The sequence below is a fragment of the Peromyscus californicus genome, unplaced genomic scaffold, assembly GCF_007827085.1.
Source record: "Peromyscus californicus insignis strain IS unplaced genomic scaffold, ASM782708v3 Scaffold_13__1_contigs__length_99412109, whole genome shotgun sequence".
Classification (NCBI taxonomy): Eukaryota; Metazoa; Chordata; class Mammalia; order Rodentia; family Cricetidae; genus Peromyscus; species Peromyscus californicus.
Genome location: NW_026294424.1, coordinates 89563234 through 89581972, shown reverse-complemented (window position 1 = coordinate 89581972; position 18739 = coordinate 89563234). Strand labels below are relative to the sequence as shown.

General features: G+C 43.9%; 1 protein-coding gene across 7 annotated transcripts in view; it reads left to right on the top strand.

Annotated features, from left to right (window-relative positions):
• Positions 1 to 18739, top strand: part of Rasgef1b (RasGEF domain family member 1B) — a 525136-nt gene that overhangs the window by 473537 nt on the left and 32860 nt on the right. Inside the window, exon 1 of one of the 7 annotated variants that reach the window (XM_052735446.1) lies at positions 14748 to 14915. The exons of 5 other annotated variants lie outside the window; for them this stretch is intronic. The gene's annotated coding sequence lies outside the window, so the exon portion shown is untranslated. Of the gene's footprint in view, positions 1 to 14747; positions 14916 to 18739 lie in introns of those variants that run through there. One more of the 7 variants, XM_052735445.1, reaches the window with a different exon arrangement.

Genomic DNA, 18739 nt, shown 5'->3' with positions numbered 1-18739 from the left:
GATGCATCATTTAACTTCATTTTCAAAACAATTATTGGTTTAGTCTTCGACGTGGGACAAGTCTTAGACGTGAAGCTTCCAGTGACTGAGAGTCTGTTCACGTCCGCTCTGAGTCGGGCTTGTATGCTGGTTCTTCCTCTTTCCATGGTGGGTGATCTTGATCATTGTGCAACCTTGTCTGCCCCAGACTTCATAACCACGTGTGAGGTAGTGGAAGGGACGTGGTTTTTTTGTTTGTTTTGTTTTGCTTTAGTCGCTGCCCTTATTTGAAAGTCGGCCAACGTTTCTGTGTCTGTTCTACAGACTCTGCCTCTGGTGCAGAATGCATGCTCTCTGGAGTCGGGTCCGCTGGGTCCATAAGCAAAACTTTCCTCACCTTCTGTTTCCGCTTCAGGGATGGTGGAGATGATAGGAAGTACTGTATATGAGTGTTATAAGATGAAGAGTACCTATTAGGAAAGCATGAAACAAAAATGTTCGTAAGTGTTAGCTGTGTCCCCCACCTTTCTTTAAATTTAACTTGGATGTCCCCAAAGAACTCTAGTTTATACAGAAAAAAAAAACAAAAAAACAAAAAAACAACATGTTAAAGTGGATGCAGTGCTGGGTCCTGCAGCCACGCCCATTGGCGCCAGGCGTTATGACGTCGAATCCCTAAAATTTACTATAGAATTCAGCTGGTGTGCAGAAAGTCGTGTTTGTTAGTGTTAACTGCTATGACTCATCAGTCTACACCAGCTATTTAAAGATGTTGTGTAGGAACTGAAGGTTAAGGTATTGTCAGTAGATTGCCAGAGCACGGCAGAGGGGCGGGAGAGATGGCTCGGCAGGTTAGACCTCTGGCTGCTCTCACAGAGGACCTGAGCCCAGTTCCCAGCACCCGCAAGGTGGCTCCCAACTGCCTGGGACTCCAACTCCGGGGATCTGACACTCTCCTTTGTCATCTGAGGGTACCTGTACACGCAGATACATAAATAAAATATAAATATAATAAAAATAAAAGACAGAAACAGCAGTTATCAATAACCTACTTAGGGACTCCAAAAGTTTGTCCTGTATGCATCGAATTGTGTGAGGAAAGCCACTGGGAGAGGAAAATGTAGCCTGGTTCTTTCCTCCACTGGTAAATAATCCACCATTTAGGTTATTGTGTATAGAAAAGTGTAAAGAATAGATAAACTTGAGGATTCAGATTGTTAAACATAGCAAACTATTGTCCACCGTGAAGCGAAGGAACAACTCCTTTTCCTACCACACCAGACATTTGAGACACTCTGACCTTGAAGTAAATCATATGTGTGTCTGTTGGTGGGGACAGGTAGTCATCAAGTGGGTTGACATCTCTCTTGTCTCAGAACGCAGTGGGGCCAGAACTGGCGAGGGAAAGAGGGAGACTCTCCTGAGTAAAATGAGGAAGCCAGAGCCTTCATCCTGATGTAAGCTTTGAGGGTCAAGAAGGTTCCAAGCTTTCCAGTGCAGTTGACAAAAGAAAGGAGGCGTGGTCAGAAGGGAGAAAGTGATAGGAAGTAGTGGCAGGAGGAAGGGAGAAATTCCCTGATGCAAACAGTGAAACCGCCCGACTGCAACTCTGTGCCTTCTTAACATTGGTCATTCCCCAACCCGTCTTTAGAGTTAGATCATAACACACGGGGCTTAAAACAGAAGCAGATCTCACTTCGGCTCAGGTGGCAGAGCGCTTAACACGTGGGCACAGAGCAAAGGCAGAGGCTCACAGAGTCTCTCTTTGAACCAGCAGGTATAGTCTGGCCCAGGATACCTCTAGCCTGAAGCCTACGGGTGATCCATGGTCCATTTGATCTATAATTACATCAGGCTATGGACAAGCTGGTGAGAAGAGAGGAAGTATTCAGGGAAAGTGAATTCGGGGCCTGAACATAATACATAAAAAGCAGTAATATTTTCATGCACAAATTTACTAATTAGGCATTGAGTACCTACTGATGCCAAGTATTGTTTTGTTATCAGGGCAGGGTACAGACAAGGTCATTGTGAGCTTGTGCCTTTTCAAATTATTCTATTGAAATTCTCCCACCGCCACCCCTTCTCTCTCTCTCCCTCTCTCTCTCTCTCTCTCCCTCCCTCCCTCTCTCCCTCCTTCTTCCCCCCACCCCTCTCCTCTATCTCCTCTGTATCAGACTGGCCTTGAGTTGTTTTCTCTATATATGAGTATGTCCTTGAACTTCTGATCCTCCTATGCTCCAATTCATGAGCCCTGGGGATGAAATCAAGTGCTTTCTCCATGCTGGGCAAGCACTCTGCCAACAGGGCTACATTTCCACCCCAAGACTTTTACTCAGTCTCACTCTAATAGCAGATACAAAAATAGACATATAATTTTAGTGAGAGCGTTAATCTCCTCCAGAGATCCTGAAGGGCTTTTCAGACTTAAAAATGAAATAGGATGGCTCTATCCTGACAAAATTCACTGCTAACTCCATCTCATACTTCAGGTCTGAAAGACAAGCAGCCTTCCCAGACTCCTCCAAGCACGTCCCCATGGAAAGCACATCTCTGTCCCAGGCATGGGCACCTCTGCAAGGACTGTTTATTCAGACCTCAGCTACTGTCTGCCTTGCCTTCCTGGGTGGTCACTTCTTGATGGCCTCTGTCTTCTCTATTTTTTTCCTCAATGGTTTTTGTTAATGCCTTCTCCAGGGCCTGGCCTACAGAAAGTTTTTAGGACTGTCCGGAATTTAGGCGATCAGCCATCCCTTTCTAACCCGTTTCTGAAGATGTGCTGCTGTAAGACGTTTGGGATGAGTGCCAGTGAGACGGCTTTGGAGGTAGAAGCACCTGCTTCAAGCCTGGCCATCCCAGACTGGTTCCCCAGAACTCAGATGGTGGAAGGAAAGAACCACCTCCAACAAATCGCCCTGTGATGATGTCACGCGAACACCACTGTCACGTGGTCTCCCCCTTCCCGATACACAGTATAAAGAAAAGGTGGGGTTGTTTGTTTGTTTTTAAGATATGAAATTCAGTACTAAACCTGGCTGGTCCCAGGCCAAGTCAGGACAACTGGTTACCTGACAGGCATGCAAATGCATTGATTCAAGGATTAGTGTCACAACACACCGTCTGTCACAGAAACTGAATCTGAAGTCTGTTTTAACCAGACAGGCTAAAGCGGGGATGTTGCCATGCCTTGGTATATACACTAAGTTTCTAGTCACTGGCTGTCATGTGGATCTGAGCTGTTACATTAACATCCCAGAAAAATGTCCAGCCTCTGTCAAGCATTCTACAAGGCTAATTAACTGACTAGAACGCTAATAATGTGGAGAGTAGGAATGTTGCAGCTCCACAGCCAAATTACTTTGGGTTATCTTAATTCCTATGTGGCTATTTGTTGCCCATCTCTGTGTGTGACCGACATCCTCGCAACTATTAGCTAAACCATTTTGAACAGATTCCTAGCTTCTAGCAAGCCAAAAGCTAAGAGCGTCATCAGATAGCATTCAGGCCTATAGTAGCATTTCTCTGCTCCAATGTCTTTAAAAGATGTTTTGCTATATGACTTACTTTGTTCAGATACTCTAAAAACTTTACTGAATGGTTACCACATTGGAACACAGTATTTGGGATAATCTGAATTTATGTTCCTGGGCCATTGTCGCTCATATTTGGCTCAAAAATAAACCATCAACCCCTCTGAGGTGAGAGCTGTGGTTTTGTTTTTGCTTTTTTTTGTTGTTGTTGTTTTGTCGGGGCTGAAGGGAAAAGGAAAATATATTCCTAGAAACAGACCAAGAGTGTCACGGACATCAGTGTCACGATGCAGAACCGGGCTGTGAGCCCTTTCTCACGGACACCGGTGGGGCTGGAGCACGCCTGTCATTCTGGACCTTGTCAAGCCACTCGGTTGTTGCAGATCCCTTATTCTCAGTCGGGCAGCTGCAGATTAAACACGGTTTTTGAGTGGGGATGTGCGCTGCTCAGTTGGCAGAGTACTTTACCTAGCACGTTTAAAACCTTGGGCTACATAAACTGGGCATGGCGGCACACCCGGCGGTCCTAGCACCGAGGAGGTGGAGGCAGGGGAATCCTATGTTTATCACCAGACTGTGTAGTGAATTCAAAGCCAGCCAGGGCTCTATGAGACCTGTCTCAAAATAAAATGCAAGCAAAGAAAAAAACAAACAAACAAGCAAAAAAACCAGTCTTCACAGGAAGCTGGAGTCTTTAACTTCATGTAGTACTCTGAGAATCGGAAACCCTAGCTTCTCTAAGCCGGTTGGTCGTGTTTTGTCCTAAGCTGACTAGAGTTCTTTTGAAACACTGCCAAAGGCTCTCCGGGAGAGACAGCGCTGCCTTCGCTTGCTCTCGCAGGTCCTCCTGGCTTGTACTGCTTCTCTCCGGAGCTCTAGAACAAGTCTCGCTAGCCTTTGTGCAGATGACCACTGCCATGTTATTTCCTCCAAAGTGTTATTGTTTACCAGGTCGGGTCAGACACTCCCCCTTCCTTGAGACGTGGATTTGGAGTGAAAAAGTTTTCATCATTCTGCGGTTTTCAAATCGTGTGTGTGTGTGTGTGTGTGTGTGTGTGTGTGTGTGTGTGTGTGTGTGTGTGGGGGGGGAGATAGGTGCCCAGGTACACAACCTTAGGTGTAGGTCCCTACCTTCCACCTTGTTTGAGACAGGGTCTCTTGTTCGCCCCTCAGTACACCAAGTCAGCTGGCCTGAGAGCCACTGGGGATTCTTCCGTCTCTACTTCCCATGTCTCCATTGGAGCAGTGGGGTTACAGATGGGAGTTACCATATCAGGTGCTACAAGGGTTCTGGGGATCCAAACCCAGGGCTTGTGAGGTTAGCACTTTACCCCTGAGCCATCTCTGTAGTTGGACTTCCACAGAAGGTGTGTGTTTGGTGGTGGTGGGGAATGGGGGGTGTGGGAGACAGAAAGATAGAGAGGCTGATGGGGTGGCAAAGGGAAAGACATGCATGCACGCACGCACGCACGCACACACGCACGCACGCATGCACATGCTCGAGGGAGAGAACTTGCCTGTAATGTTCTTGAAGCCCAGCAGGCCCCTTGACTATTAGGTCTTCCCTTAAGTTTGTTGCACTGTGACATGCTGTACAGGGTTGGCGTTCACAGTGTTTTGTCTCACCAAGAGAAAGAACAAAATTCATGTTCATTTTTTATTTTGTTATGTACTCTGAATCAAAAGGTTATGACTAACTTTAAAGCGAGAGGGGCTAGGGCTAACCAAACAATGTCTATTTAGAGATGTTTTCAAAACACTATGTCCTGGTTCAACTGTTCTGGAAGAAAATGGCGCTTGTTAGTATTTTGGACATGAGAAAAATTTGGGCTTATGACTTGTAACAGCTGGTGTTTGACTTTTTAACTGGGGTATTTAGGAAAGGAATTTGTTGTGAGTTTTTATAAAACAACAAACAGAACGTAGGGCAAATGTTTTCTTTTTCTGTGGGACTTTTGTCTAGACTGGGACATTTTGTTTTGCCTTCGTCATGAACTTTGTGCTGTGAGAGGTGATAAATTCCTACCTTTGAGGAGAAGGCCTTGGGCTTCCTCAGATTTAGTTCCTGTAACACTTGGATGGTCTCTGAAATCAGGGAGCCATGGTCTGGCTTAGACAGTTTGTCTTGTCTTTTCTTCTAACTCTTTTCAAGCTCTGCTTCTGTGGATAGCTGTATCTTTCCAGCCCATCTCCCACCCGGACACATCTTCCTCACTCTTACAACAGATCTCAAAGAAATGCAGCGTCCCACCCTTATGAAGACAGAGCCCCAGTCACCCTCCATTTTCCTCCCATTCTTGACCACTCTTCTAGAGAGAGCTAATTAGAGACAATTGTGTGGGTAATTGTAGATTCTAAAATTATCACCAGTTAATTCCAGGTCTTGGAAACATTAATCATATGCTAATGGTGTTACTGTGAGAGATTTGACTTTAAAGCAGATTTCAGTGAAGAAGCTAAGCTCATGTGTGTGCTGTGTGTCACAGTGCCCATCACAGAGTGAGAACCACACAGTCACATCAAAACACAAGAGGTGGCTAGTATGATAAACAAGTGAGGGCTATAATATTCTTTAATAAACTTATGTCATATGCATTATCATTTTATACAGTGGGACCTAATACTACTACCTGAATTACTGATAGGTACTTAAACTTTATAAATGTGATCAATCCATAAGTAGAAACAGTTAAGAGAAATTTTTAACTTCATCAATATACATTGTATTTAAATAAATATAGAAGTTTAAGTTTATATAATATAGCTATATGGAAAAAAATCCAATTTTGTTTATAAATTCTTCCATTTTTTTAAGGACTTCACAAAATAAAAATTCAAAAGTATCTATTTGCCTGCACTCAAATGATGATTATAAACACACTGCTAAATCTGTTAACTCTTTCTTTATGAGAAGAATTGAATTCTACAGATTAAGTTAGAGCCCCATTGGCCCCCCCATGACCCTAGAGACATAGATTCCCTCAGTCATCTAGAGAAATACAAGTGACTTCTAGGGTCTGTTCATGTGAGTGTGTGTGTGTGTGACTGTGTGTGTGTGTATGTGTGTGTGTGAGTGTGAAATATGCTGTGCTTTTTCATACATAACAGTATCTAGATATATGGTGTTAGAATGCTGGTTCTACTACTGAAATAATGTTTATCCACGTGTCAAAATGAATATTTGGGTATTTTCACTGATTTAACTTCACAGAATCAACCAGAAGTCATTGCTTTAGACCAATTGTCTAATCCAGTGGTTCTCAACCTTCCTACAGCTGTGACCCTTTAATATAGCTCCTCATGTTGTGGTGACCCCCAACCATAAAATTATTTTCGTTGCTATTTCATAACTGTAATTGCTACTGTTATGAATCATAATGTAAATACCTGATATGTGACCCTGTAAAAGAGTTGTCTGACCCCCAGGTTGAGAACCACTGATCTATTTGATTTAAAAGATGACATAATCTTCTGATTGGTTATCTGACTCTAAGAGATGATTGCTCAGGTATGGACTTTCATAATAACAACAGCAAATGCTAGTTGAAGAAGCCTTTTGACCACCATAATTTTGTGAGGTCTGACTAATAGATTAACCAGAAAACAGTTACTTTACTGGTAAAGGTATTAAAGAGCTTATTCTTTCATTGCCTTAAACATTAAGTAGGATCATAAATTACCAGTATTAGTAACATTTAGAGAATTTCAGCATGCCAGTAGGATCTAGAGAATTCTACTTTGTCATTTCATCAAGAATCCTTAGTGTAGACTATCTGTCCTCAGTATTTGATAACAAATTTTACTTCTATAATGTAAAGGTAGCCCTACAGAGTTGTCCCTGCAGGGATAATAATTAGCAAGTCAAATCAGGTACTATTTGAAGTCCTGAGTTATTTCCGGGTCTTGGACAAGTGTAACTTTGCTATTATCTTGTTAGCCTTGGAGAGATCATTTATTCTCTCTGGGACTCAATTTCTTCATCTCAGAAATGCTTTGATTGGTGGCATGAGGATAGAAAAGATTATAAGAGATGATAATTAATATTCCTTCCAGCTCTAAAATTGTCTTATTCTATTATTCATTTTCTCCCTTCTTCCTTCTTATTCAGTGTTCTAGGACATAGAGGGATAATTAGTTAAAACTGAAGGGACTTTCTAGAAAAATAAGAAAGCTTAATATCAAAGGCTATAAGTATCTCAAATATAAAATTTTCTTGTCATTCTTGGCCAAGTAGAGTTTGATGCCATTCAGGACACATGAGACCCTGTCTCAGAATAAAACTATCTTATTCTTTATTCATTTTAAAATCAACTCATTCAGAAGAAAACAAATCTTGTCAACATAGACATTACAAATAAAGAAATACACCTGCTATTCACTATAATGATTTATACAATGAAGAATGTCTATGTAAATTCATGCCCACTTCACTCTTGTTCAAAATGGTGACACACTTTAATCAAATGACCCATGTTTACTAGGTGTCTCTTTATTAGTGCAGAAAAATGTGTTGTTGTGTATTACATTATCAACAGAGATGCACTGCTCCATGACCTTGTGATCAGGCTAAGTTATATTAGTGATCAATTGTCAGCATTTGCTGTAAGGAGACATCGTCTGTGTCACACATAACTACTTTCTAAGAATAAGAATGAACCGATAAGTAAGTGAAATAATAATGCTCACTAAAGGAACAGCTACAGCATTGCCTTCTGACAGTTATTGTCTACGGTAAGTTTTGGAATTTTTACACATCCTTAAAGGAATTGAAAAACTATCATGTGTATGGTGGAATTTCCTATGCAGTTGTTACATTCTTTGTGGAACTTTCGGGTCTGTGAGATAAAGAGTGGCGGTGATAACAGCATGAACAAGGATATGTGAAAGAAACTTCCTGAAGTTATCTTCTGTGTTCAAGTCCTCCCACTTTGGAGTGAAATCTGAATATAATCTTTTCACTGATCCAAAAAAATGAAACTGTGTATCTTCTATCATGGCTGCTGTTAGACTGAATGACTCACATAGACTCAGTCAGTAGTCTCCCTAAAACAATTAATAGATGGGAAAGAATTGTGCAAACTGACAAATGTTGGTAATTGTTGGAATATTCATTCCAAGGCTAACCTGGTCATTTGTCTCATCACAGAAATTCCTCCAAAGCATTGAGGTTTACTTTATAGTTATCAAAGAATTAATGGCACTGGGCCAGGAGTCAGGATCGTAAATAAATACAATTTCAGATCTGGCCTTCCTTGTCCTTTTTACCAAGGTCCAGGGATGTGACTGTTTGGAACCAACCCCCACCTTTGTATTTCTATGGAATTCCAACATGACCATGTTCTAAGCTAGATTGGTCATGGGCAGGCTTCCCTTAGGTCAAAGCAGGAAGAGGGCACGAAACCAAAGCACGCCAAGCAGCCTCCTTCCCCTTCTGCTGAAGCTCCTCAGATGATAAGGACGGGGAACTGATGGAAAGCAACACTGAAACCAAGGAGGAAGTAAGGGGTGTTCTCTCAGGTCTGGAGCCAAGCTGCTCTCACGGTCCTGAGACCTTGGCGCAGTAACTCATCTTTCCATTGCCACCGAGTGAGAGTGAGAGTGAGAGGGCCCCAGGAGGGGAGCCCTGTACTCTCCAGGATCGATCATCACCATACATCTGCGCTGTTGCCTCCTCTGTGGGGTGTGCAGGGGTGGGCGGTCCATTCTCTTCCTTTCTCTAAAATCTATCTGTGGTGAACTAGAAAGGTTTTCCCTGTCTTGAAGAGGGAGTGGTTCATCTGTTAAATACTTTAGGTATCAGGGGTTTTTTTTTTTTTTCCTTCTTATTTTTTGCCTGTTGAAGAAAAATTATTGCATTTGTGTGCCACCGAGAAACTATTTTTGAATATACTACAGGTTAACAAGCTGCAAAGTAATATTCAGAAGCTATTAGATGCAGTTTATCAACATTTCATCTGTTTATTCTTCATGCCTTTGTTGTACAAAATTCTCATCATCTTTTGTCAACACATAAGAGAGGCCATATAAACCATCCTTCCCAAGAGTGGGCTTCCCTTCCTTGGTTTGAAAGCTGGGAGAATAGGCAGTGTCCAGGCTAACTGGTGACTAGTAATACGACCTGTGCCTTTGTTTCTACCCATTTACAAACTGGAGCTCAGGTTTCACACCTTCAACGGCCTATATCCGTATTCCAGAGTGACTGAGAGAACAACAAATTGGTGAGAAAATGTAAAAACCTTCTGAGGAATTACATGGGCATTTCATAGAGCCCTTAACGATCTGTAACCACTCATAGTATCAAAAGACGCTGTGGAAGCTACGGGGGGGGGGGGGGGGGAGTTGTTCACAATACGACCCAGTTGTAAAGTCTGTGGACCACAGTAGAGACAGCGCCAGCTCCGCAATAGTGGTGCTTAAGATGAGTGTAACCAGCAGCTGTTCAATTGGACTTAAGGCTTCTCAATAGGAAGGGACTTATGCCTGGTACTGTAAACCTAGCCATGAACCCATGTCTGGAGAGGTCATAGACTTTAGGGGAAATTCCATTACAATCGTTTTGCTAAGTTAATATTGCTTCTAACTGTATGCTAAGTACTTACCCTTGCACCCGTCGATAAGTACAAGTGCCCAGTCCTCATCAGACAAACTTCTTTTTTTACAGTAGATGAATGCTACTGTAGAAATCCTCAACCAATCAAAATGCAGGAACCAGTGATTATGGGGTTCCCAGCCCCAACTGGAATGTGTACGTCACAATCCTCACACCTGAGACTCAGGGGACACAGTGGAAGAGGAGACAGAAAGATTGTGAGAGCCAGAGGATCTGGATGAGCTGTAAGGCCGTGTCTTCTAGACATGACAGGGATGCTGCACCCACACATTCTCCACAACACGGCTACTCAAACAGGATTTGGCGTGTCAACACGGATGGGGGAAATTTCACAAGGCCCCAGTCCAGAGGAAAAGCTACTGCAGTTCATGGGTGCTGAGAGAGCGAGAAACAGTTTTCTCTAAGGACAAAGCTTCTAATTAGGCCTCTCAGTCCTGAGGAGTCAACTGTAAACACCGGTATAAATAAGGACACCAATTTGGACTCAGCAGGTTTCTCTCTCTCTCTCTCTCTCTCTCTCTCTCTCTCTCTCTCTCTCTGTGTGTGTGTGTTTGTGTATGTGTGCACATCAATAATAATTATAGAAGAAGAGATCATGAATATAGGGGGTGGAGGGACAGGAGGAGTTGGAAGGGGAAGAGGGGTGAGTGGAAATAATATAAATACAGTGTATTTGTGTATGAAATTCTCAAAAATAAAACAAAAGAGAGGAAGGAAGGAAGGAAGGAAGGAAGGAAGGAAGGAAGGAAGGAAGGAAGAAAGAAAGAAAGAAAGAAAGAAAGAAAGAAAGAAAGAAAGAAAAAGAAAGGAGGAAGAAGCTGCAAGAAGAGCTGTGAATCCCCTTCGGCTCTGGATGTCTTCAGCGTTTCTGCCGCGCCGACTTTACAGCACACTCCCTTCCACCTTTCCTTCCTTAGTCTTAACTGATGTTCTGGTACGTCATCTTCCTTCATCACAAGGAGTTCTGATATTTGAAGACAGTTATGTTTACATTTTCACTTAAGGTTCAAGTGCCTTAATGAAATAACAAATTGTAACTAGTGGGATTAAACTGTATCCCTTTTAGGCAAATAATAAGCATTGCTTTGTAAGAAAACAGCTTGTTTCTGACTTAAATACACATGTGTTCTACTTTTAAACATTCTTTACAAACTCTTACATGGGCAATTAGGATTGGAAGAACAGGAGCTCTGGATTCAGGATATATGGCTTCTTTCCTTTGCTGAGCCCCATTCCTTCTTGTCACAAATACAAGTAATAGTACCTGCCTCTCATGGTTTTGTTGTGGATTAAACATAACACAAATAATCAAATGTAGCACAGGTATGGTAAAACATTCAACAGTGGGTAAAAGGAGTCAATGACAGCAACATATACTAACATGGATAGATTATTAAAAAACATAAGTTCAGGGGCTGGAAAGATGGCTCAGTGCTTGTGAGAGATTGTTACTCTTGCAAAGGACTGGAGTTTGGATCTCAGCATATTAGGCAGTTCACTGCTCACAGCCACCTGTAACTCCAGCTCCAGGGAATCCAACACTGTCTTCTGGCCTCTGTAGGGACCCACATTCTTGTACACGTACACACACACACACACACACACACACACACACACACACACACCCCACATGAACGCTCAAGCACAATTAAAAAGTAAATTAAATCTAAAACAAGCAAACAAACAGAACTAAAACCATGTAGGTTTGGGTCAGTGTGATGGTTCAGCATGTAAAAGTATCTTGCTATCTTACCTGACACGTGAGATCCATCCCTGGAATCCAGAGTGGAAGAACAGAACTGACTTCCAAAAGTTGTCCTCTGGTCTCTACACCCATGCTGTGGCATACACACACTGGCTTACACACACACACACACACACACACACACACACACACACACACACACACACACACAAACATACACATTATGTACACATACAATAGTAATAAACAAAATGAAGTGAGTTATTAAAAAAATAACACAAGGTGAGCAGTAAAGAAGAAAACAAAATGAAAAGATTGCACCAGGACACTTAGGTCAATATACTCATGGGATTTGTTCAACAATAACATCATTGTTCACAAAAGGTGGATTGAAAATACACTGAATACAGTGTGGTGTAAGGTGGGATTTGTCTTTCGAAATGAAAGCGACAAAAGGAAAGGCAGTCGGACTAGCACGGTTCATGACGATACTTGCACTTCTTTTGTGTGCCTGAGGTACAGCAGGCTTAGGAAAAGCAACCCTTCCCTACATCGCTGGACAGTCTCTGTAGAGTGGAAATGTAACACAGGCCACCATCCTTCAGTCCTGGGATGAGGCTCTGCTCTGCAGGGCTTTATTCGAATCAGCTTGACTGCTATTGTGGAGTTTACTACTATTTACATTTTTATTATATTAATCAGTTGTGTGTGTGTGTGTGTGTGTGTGTGTGTGTGTGTGTGTGTGTGTGTGTGTGTGTGTTAAAGGATTCATCAGCTCTCTCCTTTCACATGAGTCCTGGGGATCAAATTCGGGTGGCCAGGTTTGGTAGCAAATTCCTTCACCTGCCGAGTCATCTCATCAGCCCACCAACATTTTTCATGAGGATACAAATAGATCCAATGGAGTCAAAAGATCAGGAAGAAACTATGAGGTATAGAAAATGGAAGACACAATTGGAACAGAATTACATACTGTGTTCTTACCATGTGCTAGACACCCATCCATCCATCATCCCTCCACCCAGGAAGCTCACGTTTTATCAAGTATCAATGAGGGAAGAGACTCAGTAATAAGCAAAATGCAGTGTATCAGATGGTAGCAAGACTTTGCAGGGAACAGTAAGAGAAGAGGAGGGTCATCAAAAGTGGAGGGGATTGTAATTTTAAGTGAGATCAAGAAAGGTGTCTCTGGGAGACATTATCTTCAGCCCCCTTCATGTCCTGTCTCTTTTAATCTCAGTACTCCTTAAAGAAGTTGCTTGATTCTCATGATGCCGTGTTTCAGTGAGTAACAGGGTCCCAGAGACCCACAGTGCCTTGTGGAGGGTTTGACAGGTGGCTGAGTGATAAAGACAGGGTTATGGTTAGGAATGCTGGCTCCAGAGTTGAATCTGCACATCATGGTTCTCACATTGGAGCTAAGAAGGGCCCCAAGACAGCCTGGGCAGAATAGGGACCTGTAATGTGGTTTGGGAAACAAAACAAAACTTAGCATCAATATCATAGTGGCAACCCCTTTACATTTTTAAAATATAAAGTGAACTTTATCTTTTGTTTAGTGGGCAAGACTTCAGAAAGTAAAAAGACAGCTTTCTGGGCTTCCAAGAGTACGCAGAGGTCACAAAGGGCGTGCCTGACTGCACCAGTTAGAAATCCTGGTTTAGCCCAGCCCTCTTAATGTCTTGCTAAGGACCAGGAAGAGTGTGCTTTGCCCCATGTCATATGGTCTGCTTGCTAACAAACACAGGATGGAAAGCCCAGCCACGACTGTAGGGCCCTGCAGCACTGCTCCTTTGTCCGAATCCATCCTCCTTCACAGCGCAGGGTCGCCAGAGTTCAGCATAAGTTGCTGGTTCAGGGAGACCCGTAGGTCTATATAGACCGAGTGCACAGGACAGAGAAGCAGGAGGAGGTGGGAGTGACAGGCAATGGAAGGTGGCTCCTTCCACCCCAGAAAGGAGAGAGGCAGGGACTTTAGAGCAGGAACAGTGTTGCCAATCACAGCCCCATAGGATGGTCCAACAGTGTTTATTTATGAACTGAAACTCCCAAAGCTGCCTTTTCTTATCCAGGGTCACAGCGCTGCCAAGTCTCCAGACCTTATACATTTCCCCCCCACATGGGTCTCTTTTTTCCCTTTCTTCCCTTACCTATCATGCGTACAAGGGAAGTTTTGAGATCTTACCTCCTCTCCCCCCTTTTCCCTAAAATAGTTATCAGGTATCCAATAATACCTGGTTACAATGATAACACAGCCTTCACTGAGGACTAGCCTCACGTGTTAAGAGTAGATTCCTTTCCTTCGCGAAAGTTCTTAACACATGTAATTTTACATCCCCAGTGAGTGGCAGTTTACTTAGCGTTTTTCCCTCTAAGTAGCCATTAAGCTTCAGAGGTCTGGGGCCAGCAGGTTGCGGCCACCAGTGTGCCCCCAGCGTTTTTTTTTTTATCCCCACAATACCTAGCACTCAGCAAGTGCTTGGTGGTTCCTCTCGGATCTCCTCCGAAAGTTACACGGACAGTAACCTCCAGTTCATAATTATGATAATAGATACTGTACAACGAGTCGAGCCGGTTATTTACAGGTAGAGCACACAGGCAAATGAATACACACACTCGGGGACACATGACTGCACAAACAGCCGCGGGCAGCGGCACGGAGGAGGAAACACACGCCGCCCGAGTGGGCCCAGCCCTGGCTGCTGAGACCCGCTGCGCCAGCAAGCCAGCCTCCGCGGCGGCGTGGGCGGGCAGGGCCGCGGCGTCACGGGAGTCCCAGGCCGCGGGGGCCCGGGCAAGTCCCCGAGCGCCCGCCGCAGGGCGGCGTGGGCGGAGAGCGGCGCCGCGATTGGCCAGCGCGGGTGGGCGTGGTCAGAGGCGGGGCGGGGCCGGCGGCCGCAGGAGGCGGGCACTCAGGAGCAAGGGGGTGTGCGCGGCTGCGGCTGGAGTTTCAGTATAAACAAGGACCCCGACTGGATCGGCGGGTTTTTTCCTTTCTTCCTGCCTTCGGTCCTTCCTGGTCTTGCGTTCGCCTTTGGGGGCGCCGCCGTACAGCAGCCAGGAGGCGGAGGCCCGGGCCGTGTGCGGGTAGGTAGGTGCTCCGGAGTCCCCGCGGCGGGATGGAGGGAACCGGGATGGAGGGAGCCGGCTGCACGGAGCCCCCCGGGGCTGCGTAGATGCTGCTCTAGGACCCAGCCAGCTGCCCAGTGCGCCCCGGCGTGGCTCGAGGTCCCCAGCTAGCGAGCTCCGGCGGAGCCCGGGGATTTAGGAGTTCCCGCGCCCGCTCGTGCTAGGGGCTGCCGGGGTCCCAACAGGTGCGGGGCTGAGCTCCGGGGACCCGGGGATCTGTGGACGCAGTGCTGCGCCTCGCCTCAGTGCCCATCCAGGCCTTCTATTTGGAGATCATGTTAGATCTTGAGGGTTTGACTGAGTTGGAGTCGCGTTCATTCTTTTTGCTTTCTTTCTAAGCTTCCTATGCACCTAGGTTGTGTCTATACACTTTTTGGGCTAGTTTCCTAGGGTGTTTGTGAGTGTACTGGCTGTTGTTTATTTTTGTTGCAGATTCCTTATAATCTAAGGTCTGACTCTTAGGAACAGACAGGGAAACACTTGTGTTTCCCCTGGCTCTTATGCAAACTTGAACAAGTAGCCAGGTTTTTTGTTTGTTTTGTTTTGCTTTTGGACTCAGGTAAGTTGCCTTCGGACACTAGTCCGGGCGATACTAATGTGGCTTGGGGTACCTGGAAGCTTCGTGGGCTGACAGCATGAGGGAGGCTTCTTTTTATTGGAGTGGAGAGCCCTGAAAACAACTTCAGGGCTGTACAAGAGAAAAGGGCAAATGGGAAACAAGAGGTGTGCGCGCCTCTGTGTGTGTGTGTGTGTGTGTGTGTGTGTGTGTGTGTGTGTGTGTGTGTGTGTGTGTGTGATTTGACTGTTGCTTGCCACCTTACCCCATCCAAATTGGTACAGTTCAGGAAAAGCACCATGGCTAAGCCCACTGACAGTGCCGGGAGAAAGGGGTGGAACGGTGTGGTTAATAGCGCCAAGAGAGCATCTAGGCTGCAGTTTTCTCTTGTGACTGTAAATGTACCACTTTGCAGATGAATTCGCGGGGTCTGGTGCATATGAATAAATATGCACTCATACTTGTGTATGTCTGTTTGGGTGAACGCGTCTCCAAGGAGTCCTTCGTCAGCAGCGCCATGTGACAATGGTCAGGAACTGCTGGTGTGCGTAGATCTATATTTAGCCCTGATGATGTCTCACAGGGAGGAAGGGTCTCGAGCTGGGAGGATAAAGGGGGAAGAGTCTTGGGATCAGGGTATCGGAGCTCTTCTTGGCTGATGTCTGGCACAGTCAGACTCAGATGGGTGAATAATTATTCTCTCCTCATGAGCACAGTAGCTGGAAAGTGGCATGTGATGACCGTGCCTTAATCTGTGCATAGTTGTGACCAGGGTGGTCAGCCTATGCAAAGAGGATTAAACAAGGAGGTTTAAAAACGAAGACAGTGTATACCTGATGTGAAGATTTGGGAGGAAATAGCTGGCAATGTGGCATTCAGAGCACAAGGAGAACTGATTATTTTTAAAAATGGAATGCGAATTTTTGGCTGTTGAGGATGTATAGAAGAAAAATGACAGCCAGTTAAATACTGTTATCCCTTAATGCCAGTTTTATTTGGGGTAGGGAGCCATGTTTGAGTCACTGAGGACCCAGGGCACTTTTGACAGAAGTCAGTGTTCACAAACAGTGCTGGCTGCTTTAACCCTTTCAAACAAATTTGCTGGCAAGTATGATAGATAACATCAGCTTCTGGTGAGCAAGTCCCTTCCCTGGGTCAGTCAACCCTTTGTTTTCCGAGAGGTGCCAGACCTTCTGGCTACCAAGAAGACTGGCCTTGGACTTGGACATGTTCAGTTCTGAGAATTTATTTCTGCTTTGCTCCATATCATGTGCTATACTGTACATTGTGTCTGTGCTGCCACGCTTTGTCCCTGGCTTGGTGGCAAAGAGAGTCATCAGAATGTATCTGCATTGTCTTGTTCCTAAGCTTAGTGTCTAATCTAATCTATTTTAAGTATATATAACTCAATATTGCTAAGTGTTCATTGTTTATCATAACATTCCTTATATTGTTATTTACATCTTATTCTTATAATCTAACATTAACCTCACTGTTTAATAGAGTACAATAGGCCAAGTTGAACCGGTTAAATACCTCTCATCTAAAGGAAAGAGAATAGATAAGAAAACAGAGAGGAAGATGTGGGCCAGGAAGACCTATGCAGTCTAGCTGGGGTCCTCAGTATAGTACAGAAAACCATGGGACCAGCCTGCTCAGTTTCCAAAGGCTACCTAGAATTGAACTTGCAATATTTGGATGACCTCCAAGGAGAACACTTGGAAAGAAGATAGGAAAGGAAAGGTTCTAGGCCTTGCCTGGGAGAAGAATCAGGAATCCCAAGCAAGGATGGAAAAGAATCTTAGTTCTGATGGCACAAATAATTAGAAAATAAATGAGAAAGTTTTCAGAAGATTTTGTGAATTCTCACAATTGGCTAATTGTACTGTTGAGGATTTGAGGGTTTTAGTAGTTAATTTAAGTATTATTTGTCTCCCTTTCATTTTTCCAGAACTATGTAACACTATATACAGCTGTCCATCTTTTTATTGGTCCATCAGTTAAACCTACAAAAAAAAAAAAATAGATCTGTACGGGCGTTGCTTATTCTAAAATGACAGTTGTAGCTTAGCAGATCTCTACCCTGGAAATGAGAAGACTTAGGTTTGGGCAGATGGGGAGCCCTAACAAGACCCATCCCTTCTTTCTGTAGCTCTGATGTCTGTGAAGTAGACATGGACAGTCAGAGGAGATGGTTTATGGTGCCTTTGTATCTCTGTCACAGCTGATTTATTTTGTTGCAGTGTTCCGCATCCATCCATGTTAGAGTGGTCCATGCCAGGATGGAGATGGCCTGTTAGATGTTCAGGTGTTTTCTGAGCATATGGGAATGAAAAGGGACAAGTCACATGTGCTCTTTGGTGAATTTATATAGAAATTTAGTATTTTCTTGAATTGCTTTTTCCTTGACTTCTTCTTCCTTGTGAGAATATTAAAAATTACTAATTATCAATAAAGTGGGGCCAGAAAATTATTCTTGGCTTATTAACTCATCATTCTTGTCAACTAAATGTCAGTGCCTCTTTTACTAATCTGTTTTCATAGGTTTATATATTTATTTATTTTTCTCTTAAGGTAAATATATACCCAGAAATGATCCAATTGATTTAAATTGTGTTAGGGAACCCTGATGTGAAAATTGGACACAAAAAAATTTAGTCCTGTAAAAAGGAAAACACTTTATAGACCATTAGCCTTTTTCAATTTATCTAAAAGACAAAAATTGAAGGAAAAAAAAAAAACCTATAGTTTTCTAAGGACTTACAGCCAAAAAGTGAAATTATCTCAGTTCCCATGTTACATAATAAAATTCAAAGAAAAATAATCTTAGCTTTTCACAAATGCCCCCACCAAGTATCAAGCCATTTCCCTATTGAAATGAATTGGACTCAGAAAAGTAAAATATTCTAATAAAAGTTATCCCCCTGTGATAGTTCATGGTTTAGCTGCAGATCTATCATATATCTTTCACAATCTCAGTATCTCTGTGCTGCTTACTATGGAAGCTTCGAGCCACATGTAGATACTTGAACAACAAAATTACGAGCCTCTTAGTTGTCTGCCTTTGCCTCACCCCCTCCATTTCTTTCTGTCCCTTGTCTTGTGCTGGGGGTTGAAACCCAGGGCCTTGTGCATGCTGTGCAAGAGCTGTACCACCGAGCCACTCCCCAGCCCACTGGCCAGTGTGCAGTGCCCTTCAGTCAGTGTGGCCAGTGGTGGCTACCAGACAG